The sequence below is a fragment of the Erithacus rubecula genome (assembly GCF_903797595.1).
Source record: "Erithacus rubecula genome assembly, chromosome: 10".
In the NCBI taxonomy this organism is placed as follows: Eukaryota; Metazoa; Chordata; class Aves; order Passeriformes; family Muscicapidae; genus Erithacus; species Erithacus rubecula.
The window spans coordinates 16,978,142-17,004,230 of NC_136662.1; the positions used below are offsets into that span (position 1 = coordinate 16,978,142).

Consider the following 26,089-nt stretch of genomic DNA (forward strand, 5'->3'; position numbering starts at 1 on the left):
GGGTGGGGAGAAAGCTGCTCCAGGGCTGTTGGGCTCAGAGCCTTGTGGGGGAGGTCCTGGCAGCGCCTGGTGCTGGGTTGGGCAGTGGCAGGTGCAGCTGGAGGTGGTGCTCAGGGTTTGGGATGTGCTGCCTGAGAGGGTGGGAGGGCTGCTTTCAGAAACCTAGTGTTTCACAGCAGCAGGGCAGGGAAGGATGTGTTGCTGTGGTGTGTGGCATGCTTGGTTTTCCTCAGAGGTGAGCCTGGGTTGGTGTGGTTGCATTTGGGTGCAGGCAGGAGGGTGAGCAGGAAGGCTCTGGGCTGCTGTGCCAGCTGAAGAACAGAGTCTGAATACTGGATCCCCCTCTCCCTTAGCTCAGGAAATGGGGCATGAGCAGATGCTGGGCATGCAGGGGTGCAGGCAGGTCAGCTTCCCTGTTCCCCACCAGCTTCCTTGCAGTCCCATGGAGCCAGGTTGGCAGTGAGGCAGCATTTCCCAGTGATGGGCAGGCTTGGCGAGCTGCAGACCTGGACAGTATCTGAATTATGGTAGCATCTGTCATCTTAAGTTCACGTTTCTTAACTGATCATCTGCATTTTGTTTTGTATTGTGTTTAGAAGCATCCTAAGACAGTCTTAGTTTGAAGGTGGCCACCCCCTGAGAGGGCACCACATGGTGACAGAGCTAAACCAGGAGAAGTGATGTTACACAGGAGCTGAGGTGGCAGCTTGGTCATGCAGCTCCTCAGCAAAACAGCTGTCCTTGAGAGCTTCTCAGTTTTATAGCACTTCTTTTCTGGTATGTGCAGTTAGGAATGCTTTCAGCTGACCCTGAGAAAGTCTTCTGTCATTCTTAAAGTAAACTCAGTTTTAGGAAAGAAAAGATGACAGACTCAGTCAATAAAAAATGTGGCTGAAAGTACAGTTTGAGTGGCATGCAGTAATATCTTTTAAACTAAATCAACTTTCTGAAACATAAATTGGGCAGAATGTCCCTGTTCTAGGTCATGGTTTATCTGTAGGGTTTTCTTTTAAAATAATTTCCTTAATCATTATTTGGGGGGAGGGGACAGAGGAGCCTGGGAACAAAGTGAATGAATGGGAGGAAAAAGAAAAGGAAGCCTTTTCAATCATGTCAGGCTGAATCTAAAGCATCAAGGAATGATGTTACAGGAGAACCCCTGAAGATAAACTGTAACCTAGATTAGCAGAGTACAGATTAAGTTTTCAGGAGTTTTGAGACAGCACTGTGTCCTGAAGCAGTCTTTTGTCATTCATTTAAACTAAAATTGTTGTATGGTTGCATTTTCAGGCATACACAAAAATACCTATCCATTTGAATGTTACAGTAATGAAGTTAAGAAATGTATTAAAGTGAATACTGCTTGAAAAGATTAAAATAAAAACAAAGTTCAGATTTTTCATTTGAACTGGATATTGCTGGGGAAATACTGTATATGATCATGGTTTGGGGGATTTTTATACAAGTGGCATTACCACTGGAATTGCAGTTGAAACTGAGACTTCTACACGATTAGTTTCTTTCATTTGACCTTAAAGTGTCAAAATGTTGTCGTTGGGTCACACTGTCCTCTTACAATACTTTGAACCTTTTTATTCTTTACTATATTCACATTATGGAAAATGTGTTGCAGTTCCATATTCTAATCATAGGGTTGTTTTCTGTCATAGAGGCTGTATATTTCTACAGAATGTTGGCACAAAACTTATGTGATTCCAAGTGATTTAATTGTGTGTTAATGCTGCATTGGCTGGAACATACTTATAATTAATTCAAAACAGTGAGTTGCCCCTTTTCACTGTAATCCAGTGACCAGTGTTTTCTGGCTGTATTTAAATGACAGGCTCTAAAGGGCATTGGCAGAATTTGTTGGTGTAGTTCAGCCTCATTTATATATGACTATATATTTTTTGGGCTTAAGCGTCTTTAAGTCCTTTTATCTCACATATAAGTAGACTGCTTTAATACATTGGAACCCAGAGGGCACAACTACTGGCCATTTACCTGGCTTCACATGGTGAGTGTTGGAGAATGCACGTGGAGATGGAAGGGTGGCGTTTAAAACTCCTCCAAATTTGCACTTGTAAAATTCCCTCTGCTTTGAAGGTGTTTGCTTTAGCTGTCTACAGGGATACATATTTTCAGAAGTTTATTTATGAAAAAGAGGCTCAGGAGATGCTGGAGATGTTACAAGATTTAACCATATTTACAAAATTGAGCATCAGCTTTAGCCCTCTGGTCTTTTTCATTTCCTTTTGTGTTTTATGACGAGTATATTGGTAGGTGGCTTTTGTGTTGTCACTTCACCTGTTTAATTTAAATTCAGGTATCTGAGGGTTGTGCAATAAAGGTAGAATCTCCATAACTGGCACCATAACCTTGTCATCTTGCAGAGTCAGCACTTGCTCGTGCTCTGGCGCAACAGCTTTGAATAGCTGCCACCCCGTGTGTGTGTTTCCTAAACTCGAGACAAGTGCTGAACTCATTAAAAATACATGCTATATAAGTTAATGTGCATAAGGAGCTCTGGTGCTGAGATCTCCTTTGAGGCTACATTTAACTCTAATTAACTTGGTTTCGTTCTGTCTACTATCAGCATAGGCTTGGCTGAAACCAGCCAGTATTGGTTAAACTGTGGGTTTGAAGTAGAGCCCAGCGGGGTGATGAATTAAAAAGCAGAGTTGTGACTGTGCTGGGATTCCTGATGCCTGTGCCAGCCCCTGGGGCTGTGCTGGGCACGAGCACCAGCTGTGCCATTCCTGGGGCACAGTGCCACAGCGAGCGGGTGTGCATCCATCCCATCGTACTCTCGGGCAAAACTCTGGATTTCTAAAGAGGCCTGAAATAATGAGGTTTCCTGAGCTGTGACTGAACAATTGCATGACACCAAACTCCTCTGACTAAAATGAAGCCTGAATTTTTCCACTGTTGGAATAAGGAAGAGCAGCAGAGTACCAGTATTTTACTGTTCTCTCTATTTGTACCTTGTTTTCATTCATCATTAACCCACAACGAGATCCAGGGATTCTGCTAATTATGATCCCTATTTCAGGGGAGGCAGGCAGCAAGACAGGGATTACTGATGGTGGCATTTGTAGTAGAGAGAAGTACCTGCAATATATGGATTGGAAATATGGGGTGGGTTTTCTCTGCTGACAGTGTTGGAAATCAAGCTTTATATTATGTCCAGTAAAGTAGGTTTCACTGAAAGCTGATTATAGTATTTTGTGAGAGAAGGTTTTCAGTATATCACTTTGGAAGAAAATACTCACAGATCCATATTCAAGGGTAGGCTGCTGTATTTTGTGTAACTGGAAGAATGCATGGATCTGTTGCATTTTCCTCACAGCTAGCAAAAGAAAATTATTTTTCCCCTTCTTTTGACTAGTACTAGGGTTTTAGTCTTGCAAAAGGATTTTCTTGGTAGAAATACCAGGTAAAATGGATTCTGGATTTAAACACCCAAGTGGGGTGGGAACCTCTGCCCAGCGATTTTTGAGTGTTCATCATTTCTTGAAAATTGGACCTTGTATAATACTTCAAGTTGGGTACACTAGAAATTGAAGCATTCAAATAACTAACTGCTTTGAAAAGTGACAGCCAGAATCTCCATTAACATTGCATCTTCTGCCTAGGGGATCACAGAAAAGAGCCTTGATGTGTCTTTGAGGATGGAAATGAAGCAGTTTAAGTTACTGTGCTTCAGCTGAAATGTAACAGCACACAACCATGTCTAGTTCATTTTGCTAAAAAACAAAATAGAAATCACAGAGGATGATCTAAGGCTGTCTGTTTTGCTTTGCATAGAAGCAGAATAGCAGTGATCTTGTAGTGTCTTGCCATGTCTTAGCCATGAGGATGGTAATTTCCAGCTGATGAAAGGTAAATTATGGCTAGAGCATATAGTATGTGCTTCAAGATACCTGCCAGTGTTCATAGAAGAGTGGGACTTGCTGTGCTGGTTTGGACCAGTGGTCAGCCTAACTCAGTACACTACCCCTGGCAATGGTCAGTGCTGGATAACTTAGGCAATCAACAGGAAATTGTGCTTTTGATTATCGAATGTTTTCTGTACTGGGGAAGTGTTGGATTATTTTTCTGTTTTTTTAACTTACAAAGCCAAACTAGGCTGATTTGGTAATGGAAAGAGTCCCTTCTAAAATACAGTTAAGATTTCTTTTTAAATCTTCCTGCACAGACAAGGGGTTTGACATTTCTTAGTGTCACCCCAGGCTGAGGATTGGTCTAAACCATTTGCAGTCTTCAGTCTAGCTCAGACCAATCTTTCTAAATGTTCTTCTGTGTCTCCAAAAGGCCATAGTCATAGTACATGAATAGCATGGAGTTGGTTTTTTGCTAACATTATAGCTAAAAGATAAAATATTAAATGGGTATCATGTAGCTATTGTATTGCTTGAGCGTGTCTTCACATTAATTCAAATTAATTTAAACAAGGTGATAGGAGTAAAGTGCAGAGTAGAAAAAGGATAGATCAGAAAAAGGAGATAAGATAGGTGTATTCAAATAGGCAGAGCCTGATGAAATTTGCCCTAGGGTACATCAGCAACTAGCCAAGCAACCTTTGAACCATTTACAATTATCTTTTAGAAATTGGGAAGGCCAGGAGAGGTCCTGAAGGACTGAAAAGGGCAATGGCATTGCCTCAGTTTGAAAAAGGGAGATCCAGGGAATTACAGACTAGTTAGTCTTACTGCAATGCTTAGAGAATTGGAACAAAATTTTTAATTGGTTTCTAGGAATCTGGAGGATAAGAAAATAAGGATTCAGGAATAGCAGTACCTCTGATGTTACCTTGACTTCAGCAATTTCTGATAAAACCTCATGACACTTGTGCAGAATAAGGAAATATATGTATTTTATAATATGGTAAACAAATAATTGTTTAAGGACCATGTTTGAAGAGTAGTTACCTATAATTTACTGTGAAAATCAGAGGAAGAAGGGAGATGGCATGAGGAATTGTGTGAATACACCCATGTTTGTCTTGGGCTGAGCTTTATTTGCTGTTCTCTTTACTGGTGTGGACAAGGGAATACTAACTAAATCTGCAAGTAAGTCCAGACTGAGAGGTGCTCAAGCAGTGTGAAGCATAGTTCAGAGTTAAATGGCTATGGTAGATTGAAACAGCATGTGGAAATCTGCAGCTTACAACTTAATGAGTTGAAATGAGGAAATACAAAGTGGTGAGGACGTGGCAGGACTGCACAGCACAGGAAGACTGCTTTGGGACAGGCACTGGATCACCACCTGTGCACAAGCTGTGTCTGCAGTGCATGCCCAGGACTGCAACTGAAGGTAATGGTGCTGCTGTCAGTGCTGCTGAGCCCCCAGATGTGGTGCTGTGTCCAGCTGCAAGGGTGGTGCAGCAGGGAATGTGGGTTGGCTGGGGACTAGGATGAGCAGTGGGTATTGCTGGAGCTGGCTCTGACCAGCCTGTGCATGAACAGGCCAAGTGGTCAGCTGCCATCTCAGCCAAGGGATGGACAAGAGGTGGTCCTGGTTTATGGGGAAGCTTGAATCCCACTCGTGGTCCCAAGTGTGAGAAAGGCAAGTCAAGAAGGTGCCAAGACCAGATGAATCAGGCAGAGGGCTGTGGGTGCCTGGGGACTGGAGCAGGAGATGTGAGTGGGGTCCAGGGGAACTGTGCTTCCCAGGCATGGGGGGGAGGGTCTGAGCATGGACACCCACCCCAGGCAGGTGGGTGGGGTGATGGCAGTGTCCAGGTTTTCCAGGGGGAGCGTGGTGAAGGGAAAAGATGGAAAGTGCACAGGATACAGCAGGGAAAGTTCCTGTAGCTCAGCTTCAGAGTGCTGAGCGAGACTCCGGAGAGCTTGTAATGTTTCCATTTTAGAAGGTATTCAGAAATCAACTTGGCCATGCTCTGGACAGAATAGTCTGACTTGGGAGTTACTCCTGCTTTGAGCATGGATTTGGACATGCTGAGGTCCTTTCCCACCGGCTTTAGTCAAAGTTTTAATAAGCTACTTCTTTCCTCATTATCTTTAGAGGATGAAATTTTTGAATGATATGTCTCAGGTGAGTGGCAATACTTTTCCAGGTAATCAGTGGTTCAGAAGGGCCAAATACTACTGGGATTGCTTACCTTAGTGTCTCTTAATAATGTAAAAATATTTGTTTCCTCAATCAGGTATCAAGAGGAAACAATGTAATCAAATGTTTAAATTTCTTTTATGCGTCAGCATTTTCTTCCTTAGAAGTACCAGTGTATTTTCTAGGACACAGATATTTAAATTCCTGGCCTTTGAGAAACGTTTGTGTCAAGCACGTGGATTGGATTGGGTGCTTGAAGGAAATTGTTGCCTTGTAATATAATAAACATGTACCTAATCAGAGAAGCTGATTATTTCCCATCACAATAAATAGAATGCAGGTGATCAGTGACATCAGCATATATTTTTTCCCTAGTGTTTTGCAAAAGTAATAGCTATGGGCTTGTAATAGTGATATGTAATCTCTAACATGCAGTGGTTAAATATTAATATACATTGGCTGTGTTTAAAGATCAAGAATGGTTTTTTAGGTAATGAAATGAAGCTCCATCAAATTTTGTAAGGTGACCTGTAGAAAACGGAGTGTGTTGTCATCAGAGTGGTCATCTGTTGCATGAACCTTAGCAAGAATCCCATGCAATTATTAGAATATTGAGAAATTGATACTTAAGGTTTCTGTCAAGGTCTGATTTAATCAGTTTAAAACATAGCCAGGCTGCTTGAGAGGGATCACATAGAGAATTCCCAAAGGCTCAGGGTCTGTCTAACTCATCTGTCCCATTTCCTTAATCATGTTCATGGGGTTTTTGGCTTTGTTTTGATTTTGAAGAGGTGCTGTGGGGCCAACAAGGCCACCTTGTTCAGAGCTGTGGAGGTGCAGAGATTATTTTCTGTGGTCCTGTGACAGTCTGTAGGGTCACATAGTTACAGAGCTGCCCTGTTTTCCTTGTTGGGACCATCTCTCCTGGCACTTGCACAGTGGCACAGAGACTTTAGGCCATATGTGTAATCTCAGTTAATTGTGTTAGATATTTGTTCTCCTTGTTTACTGTTTGTCAAAGTCTTGTAAATGAAGTTGTTACAGTGTGGCATTTTATGGTGTCCGAGTTGGAAATGATCCCGCTTATCTTGCTGACTTCTTTCCAAGCTGTTTCTGCAGTGGTTCCGCTTTGTAGGCCACCATGCAGGAGTGGCGAGCAGGCCTTCCTCCTGAGTTTTACCTGTTAGTCATTAACTCCAGATGGCAAATATGATTTTATGCTCTTGTAAAAGGTGTTCTGTTCAAAAGGAGTTCTGTAACACGTGCAATGGGGTTGAGGTTTTTGGAAATTTCAATTTATCTGTTTATCTCAGGAGCACCGGTTATTGGTGTTGCCAGGGTGGAGACCCTGACTGATGAGGCACACAATGAAGAAAGGCTGATACAATGTACACTACAGATATTATGACAAAAATGTTATATTTTTTTCTGGATAGCAGTGACTGATCGGCTGTAGACATTCCTGACACTGCCTGACAGAAAGGGTTATTTTATCTGAAAACAGTGCAGTTACAGATGAGAGACCTCCTGAAAAACATCACTCACTTCTACTAGTGACATCCATCACTTCCTAATTATGGGTGCTTTCAGGTGGAGAAACAAGTTCTTTCCATTGCTCCTCCATAGCTTTTCTTCCAGCAGTAGCATAGGGTTAAAGTTGGCCTTTTATCCAGGGGCAGAGGGATGTGTGGATTAAATTAATGTGTATTGATGTCTCTGTGTGTTAGGTGGGTATCCCACTGTTAAAGGAATGGCAGTGGCCAGTAACTATGGAGAATGAATAATTCTTTGTAGCTTTAACCCACCTGCTTTGAAGCACCTAAGATCTGTTAAGCTTGCTTATTTGGAAGTCAGGGCTTTTCACTGTCTTCCAAAAGCTGAATCAGATCAGAGCAATTCACGAGACCAGTGAAGAGAAAAACCTCTGATCCCTGATCAGAAACAGGAGAGAGTCTCTGAATCTCAGTTTTCTAACATGTGCTAATTTTGGTGGCAAAAGCAAGGCTTCCCCTAATGGTCCAGAAGCTCTTGCCCCTCTGGGTGTCCCTGGAGCTGCCCTGGGCACAGCACCTTGTTCCCCAGCCCCTGCTGGCTGCAGGGTCCTGCTGCCCACTAACATGGGGAGGGAAGGGTCTCCATGCCTGGCAGACTGCACTTGGCATTGCTGCCTTTTTGGTCCCCAGCCAGGACAGAGGCTAAAGTGGGATTTTTTCCAAAATGTAGAATTGCCCTGACCTTTTCTCACTGAATTTGTTGATCCTGATACCATACTGTAGAATTTTTCAGAAATTCATATACTTCTTTAAAAAAGCCATGTGCATTTTTCTGTGCAGTCCATAGCACTGCCTGGAGATCTGGTGTTGATTCCAAACTCTCTACTGCTTCCTGGCATCAGAGCAGACACTGGCAGCTGTATCCATTATACAATGGCCTAATTGATAGGAAATCTTTGTGTCTGCTGGAGCTCTTTCCATGGCTGGGTGTCTTACACTCTGGTGTGCTTCAGCCCACTTTCTGTGCAGGGCTTGCATTTTCAGCTCTGCTCTTAAGAAATTTACTTTCCTTTGCCATACTAGATAATTTTCTTCTGGTAGTCTTACAGCAAGAGCAAGGCAGAAGATTTACTTTCTCTGTGTGATTCTGTTCACATACAGATAAAAATAACAAAGTATTGTTTGTTTTTATGTATAGATGAGCCTTTGCTCCACCCATGAGTATGCCTCTGCTTATATTTCTTTGTATTTGCTTTGTGTGGCCCGTGGATCAGGCAGGTGTGGAGATGCTGAGGATACCATGGCAGTATGGTCAGCATAGGTGCCTGTGTGCATGGCGTGGCCAGGGAATAAATGAGCATTTTAAAAATTGGTATTTAATTCCAGTGACTCTGCAGATGGCAAAGTATTTACAGTTGCTGGAGTAATCTCTGCTGCCCTGCTCTGCCTTTTCTCTTTGAAGAGTAGCTGCCTTGCAGCCCTTCCCTGGCTGCTGGTAATAGCAGTAATTAAAGCACACCTGGTAATGACAACAGACGTGCTGTACCTTCTGCTGCTGAGGACACTGATGTCTTGAGGTTGGGAGTGCTCATTGCCACTTAATATGAGCCCTCAATTTAAATACAGGCTCAAAGTTAAAACCACAGTCCACAGATAAGGTGGGAGTGGACAGCTCCATTCCCTGAGTGCATCTCTGACTTCCTCCTGAGAATGGTAAGTAGGACAGATACTGTCCTGTTGAACTGAGTTGGCATTGGTATTCTTTTGTCCTTAATTTTATAGTGCTACAGCAGGACCTTTTTTCAAGAAGACCTAAAGCTATGTCTGTTCCTTCAGATATAAAGAGGGAATGCAAATGAGATGAAAGTAATTTAAATCAAAAGTGCAGGCTTGGTGATGGTGTGGTCCCCAGACATTGCAAACACCTGAGGTGCCAGTTGTGGATGAGCATTGCCCATGGGTTGTATCTTCAGAATTCTGGAAACAGCTCTGGATATCTTACCCATTGAATAAAAACCCTGAATGCTACTGGAGTTCCAGAGAAAGGAGTGAATTGTGCTGATGGCTAAGTTTATCTTTTCCTGAAAGCATTCAGGTTCAAAGTTTTATTTACTTTAGGGAAAGGGGGATGGGGGAGACAACAACAATAAAACCCACCCCAGAACCTGAAATTCTCTATGCCCACTTTTTTGAATTCTCAAAGACTGAAATGAATGGTTATCTATTAACTCTCAAAAGACTAATTTGTGGGGAAGGTGGCTCCAGAGCAGAGGCTTTTGCAGGGAAAGTGTGGGACAGCCATCTGTCAATATTATTCTTACTACTTTTCCAATGCTTTTACAAATTGATAGTCTGGGAATTGTCTCTGCTGCAGGTAAAGCCAGTTTCAAGCCCATGCGTGCTGATATTTTATTGAAGTGAGACATGAATGCTCTGGGGGAAAATGGCATTGTGAGATAAAGGGCTTTGATACATGCATATAGCTTAAAAGTCATCTTAGAAAAAAGAGATAAAGCAGATGCTAATTGTAAAACTGTACTTTGTATACACTCTTTTCTTATTAAACTTATTTAATCTAATTCAGCATATATGAACACATATGAAGGCTCTGTATACAGCCTAAAAATGCACCTTAGAAGCAGTTCTGTGATTATGTAAATACATAGTTGTGATAGAAGAGAGAGTAGCTTTAGTAGTCTCTGACCAGAGAAAATATTTTTTCCAAGATTAAGAGTCTGAAATAACAGTTGATTTTATCATTTGTTTTGAAGCAGAGCATTGCAGGTACACATTTTCTTCAAGCTTTAAATAAGCAGCCTGACTGGAATAGCAGTTTCAGTCTGTTTTAATGATGTTTTTCCAGTATGAAAAGAGCCAAGAGATGCAGAAGTCTAAAGGTCTACTGGTAATGGTTGAAGTGATGGGAGTTGTTTACAGAACATGAGCATATGTGCGACCTTTGTTCTTGGTTTAAAGTATAATTAAGAAATACGTGCCTGTGTGTACCTAAAAACAATAAAACCATCCCATTTGCAGACTGTAAGGTACTTAGGGTTGGCAGATACAGAAGCATTTCACTGGGTGCTGGTGTTAATTGTTTTGTTACTACTGATTTGAGATGGCTTTCTTTAGTGCAGCTAAAATGAGGTCAAGTAAAATCTTTATTAAGTGTTACTCATAGGAGTGAGGTAATCACCTATTGTCTTATCTATATAGGTAAAACTCCCATTTCTTTTAGGTCATCACAAAGTGAAAACGGAGAAATCCCAGCCTAACTTGCCTTTTGCCTACAGTGCATGCCACAACTTTTGCAGATTTGGTATGGAGATACTAAGTAGGCTTTGCCTTTTTGTCTTGCACTGCTAGTTAAGGCCATGTGCTTTCAACACATAGAAACCTCAGAGAGGCAAAGCTGTGGGCATTTCACTTCTGAAATTCTTAAAGATTGACTTTTAATTCTTCCTGTCATTCCTCCATGCCTGAAGTCTCTGTGCAGGCAGGGTTAACACTGGTCACTTTATTGACAGACTTTCTTACTCTGTTGTTTTGAGTGGTTATAGCAGGAGCTTTTTGTTAGTCCAGCATTTGATGCCGTGTGTCTGCAGCCCCCTTCTTAGGTGGGAAAAAGAGGAAATATATGATATGTAGCAGGTTTGAAAGGAGCAGCTGGGAATTGCTTGGAGGTTTTGGAAGTGCAAACCTTACGTGCCAGACGCCTTTCACAAAGCCGTGCTGTGAGCCTGGGGTCCATAGGAAGGCAGTGCTTTCACTGCAGCCAGGGCAGTGATGAAAATGGCCAGCAGGGCTCAGGGGCTGGCAGAGCCTCCCTCCTGCAGCTCCCTGCCCAGCCCTGCTCTTGTCTTTCTGCATGCCCAGTTAGCCATGCCCTCTGCCTGCAGGGATGCTTTGTCCTCGCAGTGCTCTCTCCCTTCATCCCTCCTTACTCCCTAACAGCAGCAGCAGAGCTTATGGATGGGTTTGGAGAAGGGTATTCGCTGCTGCTCAGGCACTGGGGTGCTCCAAGTGTGCTGGTGCTCCGGCAGAGTGGGCACACAGGAAACATGCTGATAAAAATTCCCCATCCTCAGCCCTGGGATTGCTAGCTCTGCAGCAACTGAGCCATGGTGCCCGGGGGTCTAGCTGGACAGGGTTCTGTGTCACAGGTGAATTAATGTAAATATTTTCAGTCATGTGTTGATATGCGTAAATATTTTTTTTTTTTCCTAACAGCTGCAGTTCTTGAACCACAAACTGCAAAGAGGGTAATGTAACACCTTTAAAACAGAGGAAGTAAGCAAAGGAAATTCCTTAATTTAGCCTCTTTTAGCTGGGTTGTGAAACTTGATAAACAGCTGCCTTAGCATATGAGAAGAAAAGGGCATCACTGAGAATGGGGAAAAGAACTGAAAACAAATATCTCATCTCAGTCCTCTTACAGCAGAATATCAGCTGGAAAACAACATAAGCTCTTTATAAGAGGTTAAGCAATAACATTATGAGAAGTGGGTATTTTTTCACCATGCATACAGCCACAGTTTGCTGACAACATGAGAAAAGGCCTCTGGGGTGTAAATGTCTGGCTTTACCTTGTGGTGAAGGAACTCCAGATCTACAGTCAGTACTGTGCACTAACCATGGTGCAGACCTCCTTTTCTAAGGGTTGGTAATAAATAGAGAATTGACAACTTACAGACAATTTATTGGAGGAAAGATTTTTTTTTTTAAACTTTTTTATTTGGCCCATTTGGAAGAAAATCTAGCCAGGATTCTTTCTCATCTCTCTTGCATGATCCAGGATTAAGGTCCAGACCCTTTAAAGGCCATTAGTAAAAGGAACAAAAGTTAAAAGAAAGCAAAGTCTTGTTTTCAGTTGCTTTCACAGTTATTCATTTTGGATTCAGTGCATGAAGGACTTGTAGTTCACCGAGGGTCTGAGTCACGGGATCAAGGCTACAATGGAGGTATTGTGATCACCTTTCTCTTTCCACCACCCTGTGCAGTCGAGTTGAAATCCTGCTCTTTGGCATCCAAGCTGTTGCTTTGGTGACCAATTATGACTCCAGAAGTATACATTGTGGTCTCACTCAATAGCTGAAAGAGTGTAAGGAAAAAGATAAATGTGTTCAAACACAGCTCTGTTTTGCAAGCCTTCAAGGTGATTCAGAATAGAGCTGTTGGCATGTTTGATTTAACGTGGTGTATCAGTGCAGTGTTAGGAATTCAAATGTCAGTGTTACAAATCCAGAAAACATAATTAAAGGTGATTTAACTCGCAGAATGCTATGCCCTTTACATACACATTGTAATTACCTCTAATTTTTGTTAGCATGGAATTCTCGGTTTCTTTAAGAAGCACTGTTTCTTTGCAATTATTTAATTTTAGAAATAGTTACGTGTTAATCACTCAAACCTTTGTTTTCTAGAAACCTAGGATGCAGTCTGTAATTTTGGTTTAGTGGCTGCATGTTGTGCTTCTTTATCTTCTTGATGGTCCTCAGAGTCTTCATGTGAACCCAGCAGCGTTGTATAAAGTATTTTTAGAATCAAGAGTGAGTTTTATGACAGTGACATGGCAGGGGTGAAAGAGTAAAAAAAGTGATATATTCTGTAAACACTTGAATATAGTAGCTCCTTCACAAGTAAAGGGGAAAAAAAAGTCAAATTAGTGTACAGATACAAGAAAAATGTAATTTTAGGGAAGATAATCACATGGGATAGTGAGGCAGGATTTTCTTTCTTGGAACACTTTCAGCAGTGGTGTTTGCAGGATTCCCTCATTGCTTGCCAGGACGTTTAATCTCCTTTTCTTTGTGTGGTTGGTGAAGTCTCTGGGTTGGAGATGTGTGTTCAGACACCCCTGTTGATGCCACTTGCACTCACAAGTGACAGCTGCAGTGGTTTAGTGACTGTGTCCTCTGTAACATGCTGGCACCACAGGTTGCTGATGCTCTTCTGAGCTTGTGAGTGTGTCTGCTGTCCGTGCTGGGGAGATGCTTGGTTTGTCCTCCCCAAAGGCTGGTGTTTATTTTCCCTTGGTAAAAGGAGGTGCATTCCAAGCATGCGTTCAAACAAAAACTCTCACAGATCTGGCAGGCAGAGCAGTATCACTAATAGCAGCAGATACTTAAGTAGCCTATTTTCATAATCCCACAGGTAGTTGTTAAGAGCATTTTCTCCTACTGGGAGAACATCTATCCTTCTGTTGAGCTTCTTGTCAGCTATCTCTCTGTATTTATGACCTTAATGGAGTTTCTAGCAATCATACCAAGATATAGTAGGCTCTGTGTATATCCATAATGCAGTATTTTATTTTATGCCTAGTAGCAACTCATGTTGGTGTAGGTGAGATATTTGAGTGTTGCATCTTACTGGTAACACAAACCTTTCCCATGTCCTCATAAATGTTCCTTTCTTGGTGGGGGATCTAAATTTAGACTAGCTTTGTAACTGCATTTTGCTTTTCTAAATGAGATGATTCTCTTGGGCTAGATGACATCTGCTACTGAAGTGGTAGCTAGGGCAGAATTAGTAAATCAGCCTTTTCAAAGCATTTTCCCAGAATCTGTTGTGTGGAAGAGTATAGATTGACCAACTGGTAACTTCTCACTAGGGTTTATGGAAATTATTAAGTCAATTAAGGAGTGCAAGAAAGCTGTACAGTGCAGCTTGGTTTCTTTTCCTTGTGTGGCTTTTAAATACATTGCAACAGTTTTGAACTGGGAATGGCATTTTAAGAGGAGACACTTTGGTGCCACTGTGAGTGCAAACCACACAGTGCTGAAGAACCAGATTGTGCAAAGGATTTCAGAAGCTGATAATAAAAAGACTGTGCTCATTGGTGATGCAGGAGTAGCAACTGTGTTGCAAGTTAGATTACTATCTCATTATTTCAAAACAAAAGTAACCTGGGATACATATTCCTGTTTTGATCAATAAGCCAACCTTGTGAAATATCAGAGTTTTGCCAGGAAGAATTAAGACTTTAAAATAAAGCATCTGTTGCTGAAATCTGAGCCTCCAATCTCTCTATTTAATCATTTGGTAAGGGAAGAGAGAAATAAAATATTCTCCGGGTTATTTAGTTTAAAAAATACCTTTTGTTTTTGCATGTTGTCCAGCAATTTGTAGGCTCTGAGAGTGGGATAAGAGCCCTAATTATTGTGACTTAACATTCGGTTAAAGCTTTATAAAAATGAGTATTTTGGTAGGGTGCAGCCTTGTTGCCTTGAACACTTGATGTCTAGAAAGCAGAATCTAAAGATTGGATGTGAATCATGTGCTACCTCATGTTGTTCCTGTCAGAGTTTTCTGATTAACAGTTTGCTCTGAACAACTTCCCAGGATAAATGGGAAAATGTTTTAAGAACTTTTGGAATATAATCCACTCTCTGTGGGTTGTTCTCCGTGGTTTTCCCCAGCTGTGAGGGAGTTGCAGCTCCTGTCTTGCCTCCGTGCTGCCATCAGTTGTGATTCCCAGGTCAAAGGACAGGGCACAGACACAGCCTTTGATCCAGCTGAGAAAGGAGACAAATCCTCAAAGGTATATTTTCAAAGAAGAGCTATCCTCATTAATAAATTTTTATCACTTGTGCTGCTTGAAGGAACTTGGTCCAGGTGAGCTGTAAATTCTGAAAACTGCAGTCTCTTTATTAAGTTTCTCGTAAAAGGAAGGGAAGCATGTGGCAGTGACTCTGATCTGAAAGAGAAATAGAAAGTGATTTGCTGAAACACAATACTTACCAGAAGATTCTCCCTCTGAAAAGCTGGTAAAGGCTTTAACCTCCTGGCAGTGTTGATGATGAGGGAAGAGCATTGTTCTAGCTGTGGAAGAGTGCTCGGGTTTTCTTTAAAGGTTGTTTTCTGCAGAGGGACGTGGGTTTTTAAATTATTTTTTTCTGATGTTATTGAAATGTAACCATAGACCCTAGGTGGGAGATTGTTTTGCAAAAGAAAATCAATCAAAACACTGCCTTGAAATGTTTTTTTAGAGGTTTTACAGTATACAATAATTGGGCTGTTGTGGTAGATAGAACCTTTCTTGCAGAGATGATCTAGGCTTCACCAGTCTCTTCCCATCTCCTCCTGCTTACTCTAAACTTGTTTTGTCACTAGCAGCAGGGTAATAAATCAGGAGTCTGCTTCAGGTCAAAGAGAATTGTGTTATTTTTCTCCCTCTTATTTATTTTAGACTTGGTCTGGTTCCCCAATCCAATCCATGGCACAAAGCTATTGATGCAGCTGGGGAGGTGACTGGACTCAGGCACTGTCACTGCCTAAACTCTCAGTGTTGCTGAAAGATGTGCTTAGCAAATTATTGCCTGGATTGCAAGAGATGAATATGCTATTACACTGGACACTGTTGTGAAAACTTGGGGGCTATGTGCCCTGATAGCAGTGAGCCCTGTTCATGTCCAAGATTCTTCTGCTTCTCTTAAAAGAGCCTGCTATGGGTTTTGAAAGCATTGAAGTGAAAGTTAAACTATCTGAAAGCACATGGTTGCACTCTCAAAGGTATCAATACTGACCTTTTTTACTGAAGAGCTTTGGCACCATGAAGTCAAATCTCAAAAAAGAAATTTTCTTTTTCCCCCTCTTCTTTGTAGATATTAGGCAGTTGGCTTTCAGTAATGTTCTCAGTGAATTGTTAGTGATGCTATTGCTTAAACCTTTTTGTGGATGAACTTAAGAGTTTTGTTCAAAATATTTAAAGTGTAAAAGACCTCAAAAGAGATTGATATACTGGCTCTGCAGTGAAGGCTTGTGATTGATAAAATTTTCAACTTGAAGAGATCTTGCAGGTACTTTTTTCAAAAAGTGCATGCATTGGTGACTGCATTTGCATCTTGCATCTTTGGTCATTGTTACTCAAGGAGGCAACTGGTCATTACAGGAATAGTGCCTTGGTGTTTTGAGATGGCAGTAAAGAGTCTTTTGTTGTCCATTAAATCTCTTGGAGGACATCAGCTTGTAGAGGACTGGAAAATAATGGAGTTAGATTTTTACACTTTAATCTTGAGGAATAATTTTCATTTCATTATTGAAACTGGAGTGATGAATAATGCTGAAATCATATTTGTCCATATTAACTGGAAGCTGGCTGATTGTGCTTTCTCTTGAAGAAGTAGGGACATGTTTTTTTAACTTTGAGGGCAGATCTATGCTGAATCTCAAATGACTAGAATCATACATGTGTAAAGCACCTGGATATAGTAATAGCAATCATTTTATTCTGCAGATTTCCTGGTAAAAACAAATTCAATCTCATTGCTACATTTTATTAAAAATTTCAAGAAAGAGAAGATATCTTGCTTTCATCTGCTCCCCACTCCCTTGGCACAGTCATGCTGTGCTTGATGCTTCTGATGATGATATTTATCATTAAAAGGTGATTTTTAAGTTGTTTATATGACAAGTATCATACTGTACTCTGTAATATTACTTTGCCTTTTACCTCCCATCCAAAAATCTGAACTTGACCATGCAAAGTACTGGTCCTAACTCTTGTTTACAGGTAGCGGAGCTCTGGAATGCAGAAGTGGAGCAGCATGTTCAGTATTAAGGAATGTCTTAAAAGAGCAGCAACTGATTTTTTATTTTTTTTTAATCTTGTCTTGTTTGGGGTTATAGTGTTGAGGCAGTTCCTGGCACAAAGGCATGATGTTTTACTTGGGAGAAAACTGTGGAGTGAAGCTATCACCACCAATGCCTGTCTTCTCTTCATGCTCTTGCTCCATCCCCTGAGAAAAAGATTAGGCATTAGTGTGTGCAGGTCATGAGTAGAATTATTGTTGCTTTTCCTTCATTTTCCCCTTCATTAGATGTGGGGGTGCCTGTTAGATGGTATTTGTCCCTACAACCACTTCAGCCAGGAGCTTGTAGGGGCACCAGTTTCAAAATCTGTACATGGTGTGGAAGCAGTGATGTGCAGTGGTGGTGATACTGAACCAGCAGATTTTGTGATTTTTGGGGTAAGATAAAGGTACTTTTTTTTTTTTGCTTGCACAAAGGAGGCTGAAGCAGTTTCATGTGAGACGTGTAGGAGGATGGGGGAGAATCAACATTTGCCAAACAGAAAGGGATAAAAATCTGGTGGAATAACAGAAACTTTCTGTGAAGCAAAGAGAAGGGCAATAAATAAAAAATGAAACCCCCAAAACCTGAAGAGATGAGAAGGGGAGTCACAGCATCTCTTTAGATATAAAGTCAGTTCACACAGATCAAGAAGTGTGCTTCTGGAGGCCACATGAGCATCTTAGAATAATGTGTGTCTGAATATTTAGATTGCTCATTTGTGTGTGTATGTGTGCATATAACAAGAATTTCCCAAAAGCACTTGGTCACTGGGGCATTCAAGCTTGGCTTGCAGCATCTTGGCAGTATGTGCTTTGCTAAGTCAGTGGGCAAGCACTGTACTGGCATTTGAAAGTTTGTTGTTTTTTTCTTCTCTCTAAACCTTGGGTTAAAAACAAGCTCCAAACAAAACTCACTATGAGGCCCAGGCAGTGTAAAGGTGTCTGCAAAGCATTAGGTGAATAGTCTGTGCTTATAACTTGGTTCATTTTTTGGTACATGTCAGAATATGTTTGTTCTTGTGAGGCTGTGTGACATCATCCACTTAGCAGGGAGGTGTAAGATAGCAGAAGAGTGTATGAGCTTGTTTGCAGCTGTCCGGGGGGTAGGCATTTTGCTGAGAGAAAGCAAAACAAAATCAGCTTTAAGGGTGGTTGGTTTTTTTGTACTCCATTGGAGAAAGTGTTAAAAGTCTAAATTACACTTTTCTTGATGTTTTTTGAGCATGGGTGTTACTGAGAAATGTGTGTGTCAGTGGAGTATTTGTAAGAGAGTGGCTGCAGGAGCTCAGAGGTCTGTTTAATTCTCTTCCATTAACCCATGAAGGAAAATGAGTGGGAGGTCTGTGAAGCCAGATCAGTGTTGATAAGGGAAAACACAGTTCCCAGTGCAAGGATTTAGAAACTCTCTTTAACACTGCATGGAAAGCAGAGCAAGAAGGTGTGACGGGGTGCGGAGCCAGCAGTGCTCGGGCTGGAATCGAATCGTGTCTCTGGGGCAGATACAGAGCAGTGCATCCCTGCCGTGTCACGATGTCCCATCAGTCTGGGTTCCTCCTCTACTGAGTCCACATTTGCTCGAGTCAAACAGGATTTGGGTTTATGAAATGTCATGTGCCCAAGGTTGTGAGAGGCTGGCTGATACTACAGACTAGTGTTCTGACTTGGAGCACTGTAGAGCTGAACTGGAGGGCTGTGCAACAGAGCACAGATGGTTTTGGCCATGTGGATCACAGCAGCACTGTCCTGGGCTTCCCCATTATAAAACAAGCAACTCAAGAACCCAAGGCTTTCCTCTCTGTGGACCCGGAGTAATTGGAATGTGGATGTTTCTGGCCTTGGTGAGTTTTAGGAGAATGATCTGATTTTTCTGAAGAGGGAGCGGAATGGTTCAGGGAAGATCCGGCTGGTGTGGGATGCAGTGCTTGGTTTGTTTCCCTCTCTGAGGTATCTTTTTGTTTCTGTTTAGTATTCTGTCTGCTGTGCTGAGACCTGGGTCTTGTTTAATCAGTTTGGTTCTGATTGCTTCCTTGTATCCATGGGTCTCATCTTCATTCAGTGTTTTGCATTACAAATCTGCTCTCCAGAGATGGACAGGATGTATAGCTCCATCTGCCACATCCAGTTTTAGCCCTTTTTCACAGGGCCTTGTTAACAGGTGACATGCACAGTCCAACGAGATTCCAGCTAATTGCTGGTGTGTAATTAGGAAGATGAGTGCTGAGTGGACCCTCTTCTGCAAGATGGAGGAGCTGCTGCAGAGATGGGGAGTCCTGGCAGGACTCCTGGTGCAGCTCCCGTGCTCGCTCCATCGGGAGCCTGCCTTGGCACTGGGGGGTGAGAGGAGGCACAGAGCTGGGCTATTCTCCTCACGTGCCAGCCTCTAAAGGCCAGAGGAGACACAGGGAAGTAGATGTATCATTTGTTTTCTTTTGTTTTGTGACATTTGGATGACAGTTCTTAAAATGGTCATTTATGCTGTTACTGTTGTGAGAAAGAGGTTAGTCTAAAATCAGTATGGGAAGCACTAATAAATACAGTGTTTATGCACTGTCAGTGGATAGATGACTATTTTGATTTTGTATCTCATTGTTCTGCTGGAGCAAAACCTCTTGTTGCTGCTGGATTATAGGAGAGAAATTGTATGTTTTTTAGCCTTTTTTTAAGGTAGAAAAACTAGAATTCAAATGTTTTGTAACCTTTCCCTCCAAAGAGGGAGTATAAATTGTTGCATTTGAAACTAAAGGTTTAGTGGAATTTCAAGAGTAAAATTAATCCAGAAAATGTTTGCAGAGTAATTTTGGTGTTATAGAGGCCTGGTAACTGGAGTGAGCATTTTTGTTTTCAAGATAGTAGTTTCAGAGCAACTTCAGAGTTACGTAGTGGATTTTGTTGGTTTGTATTTTGGTTTTTAAAACCTGTTATCACTAAATAGTGTCAGGGAGGAAGAATGTTATCACTTCATAGTTGGGGATCTGTCTGGCTTCTGGGAAATCAGCCACTCTGCTCCACTGTATCCGATGGAAAAGCAAAGCACAGCAGGGATGTTGGAGATTTTCAAAAGAAAATCACAATTCACTCACCATAAAATACATGCATGGTGTCATTTTTATAGAAATACTTGTATAAAGATGTAAAATACACACAAATGATGTGTGAAATGTGTGCACATAGTGTTTACAGGATCTTCGGAGAGAAACTCTTAGCAGATCTCTATTGGAGTCAAGTAGAAATAGTGAGATCTGCTGGTTAGGTAAAATTTGGGCCAGTCACAGCAGCTGAGGCTGCAAAATCACTGCAGAGGAAGCCTGACAAGATCTGGTGCACTGGCTCATCCCTGCTTTTAGGGAACCTTTTCTGAGATTTTATAGCCCTGTGCTGCTGCCTCATAGCATGGAAAAAATCTGGTCATCCAGTCTGGGAAGGCTCCAGGGAAGGAGCTTGTGAATTGTATTTTGAATGCAGTGAATGGGTTTGTATCCTCTACCTTAAAGTATGCATATTCTTTTGTATACTTGATGACTTGGACAGTTGAAACTAAAAGCTTCCCATGAAACAATATATTGAGAGATGAAAGTTTTGAACAAGGGCTCTGGCAGGTAGTTCTGAAACACAAGTGTAGTTTAAAGCTGTTCTAAAACAGCTGTAATGACAGTACTATCATATATTGCTGTCAGAGAAAAACACAATTTCTTCCTCTGTGGGGAGAGGGAAATAGCTTGTTAACAGCTACAAACTTACCTCCTGAGATTTACCTCTTCAGATGAAGTGTTAAGGAAAAATATGAGGTTTTCTTACCAAGTAGATATTGTTAGCTGTATTTGTTACTTGCTTTGCTGCCAGGGTTAATAAGGGGACTGGAGGCCAAGTAGATGTATTCATAGGTAATGGTATTAAAAGTGAAGCCTGAAAATGCTGGCTGGCAGCCAGTCTGGGGTCCCCCCTTTCCTCACCATTCCACTTGGAGATAAGCTGTGAAGAGGAGCATCTGTGAGAAATGGGAGGTGAGGCAAAAATTTTTCAAGTTGTATTTTACTATTTAATTTCCAAGGGACACCAGGAGTGCTGATGCCTGTTTAGTAGTTTATTAGTGAGTGTACTGTAAAGTTGTTTAGCTCAGGCAGCTGTGGTCTGTCAGAGCTGCACTTACCACTCACTTCCCACAGCTCATGGAAGCTGATGTCTAACTTGACCTAGTACTTCTGCTGATCTTGAGTTGTGCATAACACTTCTCAGCAGAAACACACATTTATCATAAAATTGGATATGAAGTCTTACGTAGAAGGCTGGCGCATAGGTGGGCTGAATTTTATTAGTATTTGTATCCATAAAAGTTGATTTTAGAGATTGTAAAGGGATGAGAACACCACTGTAGTGACTTTATGGTGTTTCATGAAAAAGATGCCTGCATCTTCAGTTTTAAAAAGCATGATGTTAGAATGTGGCTTTTGAATTATTACTTAGGTTGTTTTGCCATCGCCCTTGTTTATGGGGTGATTCTTTGTGTTTTTAATGTATATTTTTGTTTTGATTCATTCTAGTTTCACAGCTATGGCCTAATGTAATCGTTCTGAATAATGCAAATCTGTTTTGGTTACATCAGCAGGGCATTTAATGTCCTCACAACTGCTAATCATTCTTCAATTTGTGCAATTAGAATAAAGCTTGGGTCATAAGTGGTAGAAATATGAGCAGGTCTGATGCTGCTATGCTCTTGTCTGCTCTTGGTTTATGTGCTGCACAGGTGATTCTAGTCTGCTCCTGAGCCAGGGTGTATTACTTCGGCTTAATTAAGCACCAGCCCTCCCAATACTTTGCCTCCTAGTGCAGTCAGTGATCTTGATTCATTGGTTGGTCTGGAAGAAGATAACAACCATGGCATAAAGGATGGGGTGTTTTTTCTTGCTGGTATGTGCTCATCACTGCTAAGTGCTTCCATTGATTACAGCAGCATGAACACAGCTGAAAACAACACGGTTGGTGGTTTCTAGGAATGCTTGTGCTACCTTTACCAAGCCCTTGCCTTGTTGTTTGAAGACTTTATTTTGAAACAGAAGAGGAAATGTCAGGCAAACATGTGCAAATTCTTGTTGTGATTGCCACTTGGAGGGGCTACCTGCTGATTGTTTCCCAGCTGTAGGGGAATACTGAGCATCCCTGGCAGGCAGGCTCTGGTAGCTCTTGGGGTGTTACTGAAGCAGTCTGCAGAGGCAGAGCAGGTCCAGGCACAGCTGGGGCAGCTGGGTGGTGAATGGAGGTGCAGACTGTGATGCAGTGGCTGTACGTGTGTCGTGTCATGTTAGCCTGAACTTCTAAATGGCAGGTGAAAAGCTTCAGCTAATGCTAATGCTCCTTTAATAATTAATTGATGTGAACAGGCACATCTTTGAGCCATTTTCATTTTATATGGTATGATAGACTTTTGATTAATTACCCTGGCTTGTAGAGTTGTAATAGATTAGTGTCTTACTTAAGGGAAGGAAAGACTGTACTTTCCTTGCCATTGACCAGGCACTAATGGATCAGGTAGGCTGAAGTGCCTGCACCCTCACTGGCACACAGCTCCCCTGCCACACCACATGAAAAATGTCAGTCTCCCTTGAGTGCATCTGTTTACTTTGTTATGTGTTTGGACTGGACACACCACCACAGGCACTGCTGGAGTAGAAATTAATTCTTGTAAAGGGGCAGTAAGCTAATTTAGGCCCCTTCTTTCTTAATCAACTTGGCTACCTCATGTTGTGCCTAATTGAGATTACAAATTGCATCCTCTCAATTGCCTTGGTATACACTTGAGCATCAGGAAATGCATGAGGAAAGATAGCGAAGGGAGGGGAAATGCAGACATAGGCAGTAATGTATGAGACCTCTGGGGCTAGACCTGCTGCAGCCAAATTGCCCATCAAATTGCCCATCTTGGCTTTCTGATTAGGCTGGTTGCCTGGATTTAGGGCAGGCCATGCTCTCAACAAGGTCTTAAATGCTTCTGCAAGACCCTTTTGTGCAGCACCTGTTTAATCTAAATAAAAACGCTGTATTTTTATTGAATTTAGAATGAAAATGATACAGTGGCCTCTAGGGCACTCTTGTAATACAATTTTGTATATAAAAATGGCTTTTCTCTTCCCTGTGTTTTTGTGAATGGACAGAGTAAAGGCAGCCCTTTTCAAACTAGTGTTGAACTGGGAGTGTCTGCAGTTTGATTTTGTGACTCCATCCATCTCCCCTAGATGCTATTAGTCTGAGATAACTTGGCACTGCTTGGAAACCTTTCATCTCTAGCACATGTAGGCTGTCCCCAAGATTTAGCTGTTGCTCTGAAAACATGGCAGAGTCAGAATAAAGCTTCCAAGTGCTTATTGATGGTTCTTTGGTTGTTTTGGTGTCCCCCACAGGCAGGGCAAGAGAGCCCAGAGTGACTGAGGTGCTCTCAGCACAGGTTGTGTCAAGCACCTGACAAGGATTTTCTGGCAGCACCATGCTGGAACTGCTCTGGTTCTGGCCATTGTTTCTCACTGTTCTTCAGTGAGCTGAGGTGAAAGGGTTTGTTATCGTATGCTTTCTCCAGAAGTTAATAATGTAAAGGACATTTTGCATTCTCTCTGCCCCCTAGATTCAATTGCTGAGTGTGGAATGGTTCAGAAGACTTTGTGTAATTCAGAATTCAAAGCCACTTGAATAAACTCAGGGTTTAATAAACAAAAGATGGATGAGATGGTTCACTGTTTTTCCCTGCACATTTGCCTAAGGCTTTCAGCTGTCCAGAAAAATGACAAACTACATCAAACAAGAACCAGTTATTGGTAGCAGGGTGGTTTTTTTAATGTTCCATTTCAAGAAACTTGCTACTAAGGTGTTTTCTATAGCTTCTGAGACACTCTATCAGCAAAAAACAAACAAAAAAAAAGTAATAAAATCCTGTTTGTAAAATGGTTTAAAAAGTCAGTGATGATAATCATGAATTTACAGAATGCCTCTTGATATAAATCTTTCTATATTAATGCTAATTGAAAATGTTTTAAAGGTAACACTTAGTAATATTTTAGCACTGTCGCCTGTAGTAGGACTTTGACCTTTTCATTGCCCCTGTGAGCCTGGCTTATTAATCAGGGAAATTGCACATGAGACATGAGGAATGTCTGAGATAATTTACCAGATTCTGCAGGTCCTTTCTTGTGGACCAAAATACCTAAAACTTGGACTTCTTTAACTTGTAGAGGAGTCAAATTACAATAGTTGTACATGGTGTGTGCTTTAACTCTCAGCTTGCTAACAGCTCAGAGACTGCTGGCTGCTCTGAAGCTTAGGAGGATATGAGTACGTGCTGTTACAAACTTGGACGGGTTAAGAGGGCTTGTAGTTAATCCAAAATATAAAACTGCTGCAGCAGCAGAATTGCTTCAAGCTCTTTTAGAAGTCCTTTCAAGTTAAGATGACATTGCTTTTGGTTTAATATAATGAATTCAGTAAAGCAAGAAGGCACTAGCTGTTCTGCTTGTTCTCACTCTCTGGTGAGGAAAAAGGGGGCTTATAGGATTCTCGTTCAGCTAAATAAAGTTTGACTTGCATGTAGTGTGATAAATTCAAGTGGCACGCTTTCAAAGATAAAGAGCCAAGCGTCTGCAGCTTTTGTGCCTCCAGTAATTTGCAAGCAACTCCTTTGGACAGTTGATGGAAAAGATTTTGTGGATGGTGGGCTTTCCCAGGGTGGTTGGTCTGTTGGAAAAGAAATAATCAGCTTTGCCCGGTTCCTGGAAAGGACTGTCGGTATTTATTTAGTCTTGGTCCTAACAAGGGCTGCTGCCTCTGAGTCTGCTGTGCCTGTGGTTTCACTTGGCCTTGCTGGTGCATCCTCCCTTCAGGCAGTGGTTTGATCAGCTTTCCCTTTCCTGTTTGCACAGCTGAAGAATGAAGTCCTGCTGGCTCCCCTGGCAGTGCTGGTGCTGCTGGGCAGTGAAGGCTCTGGAGGAGGCTGGGGCGAGTGCTTGCAGGGAGTGTGATGGAGTGTGCCACCATGAAAGGTGCCCTCCTCCCAGCCATGTACAGGGCCAGGATTGAGCTCGTAGCTAACACTAACCAGGACTTGGGGCACAGTCCTGCTGTGGGTCCCTTCCTGGAGAAGGGCAGGCATGTGGCAGTGGTTAAATATCTGGTGGTCAGTGGTGAACTTCTGAGTGGTATCCAGTATATCCAAAAGCTTTGTTGTGCAGTCAAAAGACAGGGTTTTCCATGCTTGCTGGAAAAGAAAGGTACAGAGGGATCCCTGTAAAGCCCTGACTGTTTATTTCAGTCCTTGGGAGCTCTCATCTCACCTTTGCTCAAAAAGGGTCCCATTTGCCAGGGATGGACACTTTGGTTCAACTAGCCCTGAGTCTTAAAAACTCATTTGGGCAAATGCAGGTTCACTTGACTGTCTGAAGCCTGTAAGTCTTGGTGGAAGAGCAAACCCAGAGTACTTTCTCACAGAGATCTGCTCCACCATGACCCATCTGTTGTGAGGCTTCTGTGGGTAGGACAGAAGCACACCCAGAGCAGTGGGGAATCTGCAGCACCTTAGGCATAATTACACTGCTGGTGTCCTCAGTATGACCCAGAAGGATAATCCATCAGGAATTATGTTGTCTGTAAGTTTGGAGAACAGAATGAGTGTTATTTTGAACAGCACTGCTTCACGAGGGATAGCTATTGGAATTCCCTCATGTATTCTTTTTAAAAGGGTTATACACAAATTTTCTCATAAACCACTTGCATACATAAAGCACATTTTCTCTTACCAGTGTCTCCTAGAGTTGGATTGCTGATCTAGCCCTGGCAGTGCCTTGGCTACTTTGTTATTTTGCTTAAAAAGCTGATGATGAATACTTTTCCAAATGTTTCCATGTCATTAACATTAGTTAAGAACATCTAATACATTGCTGCTACTGAGAGAGGAGATACCAGCTGCATCAGGCATGT

The 26,089-nt window shown here is 41.9% G+C and overlaps 1 protein-coding gene across 6 annotated transcripts in view; it reads left to right on the forward strand.

Moving 5' to 3' along the window:
• The window catches only part of PTPRF (protein tyrosine phosphatase receptor type F), a 368,934-nt gene that overhangs the window by 90,049 nt on the left and 252,796 nt on the right, over nucleotides 1-26,089 (forward strand). The window contains exon 1 of one of the 6 annotated variants that reach the window (XM_079313896.1): nucleotides 5,059-5,316. The exons of the other annotated variants lie outside the window; for them this stretch is intronic. The gene's annotated coding sequence lies outside the window, so the exon portion shown is untranslated. Of the gene's footprint in view, nucleotides 1-5,058; nucleotides 5,317-26,089 lie in introns of those variants that run through there. 6 annotated transcript variants of the gene reach the window in all.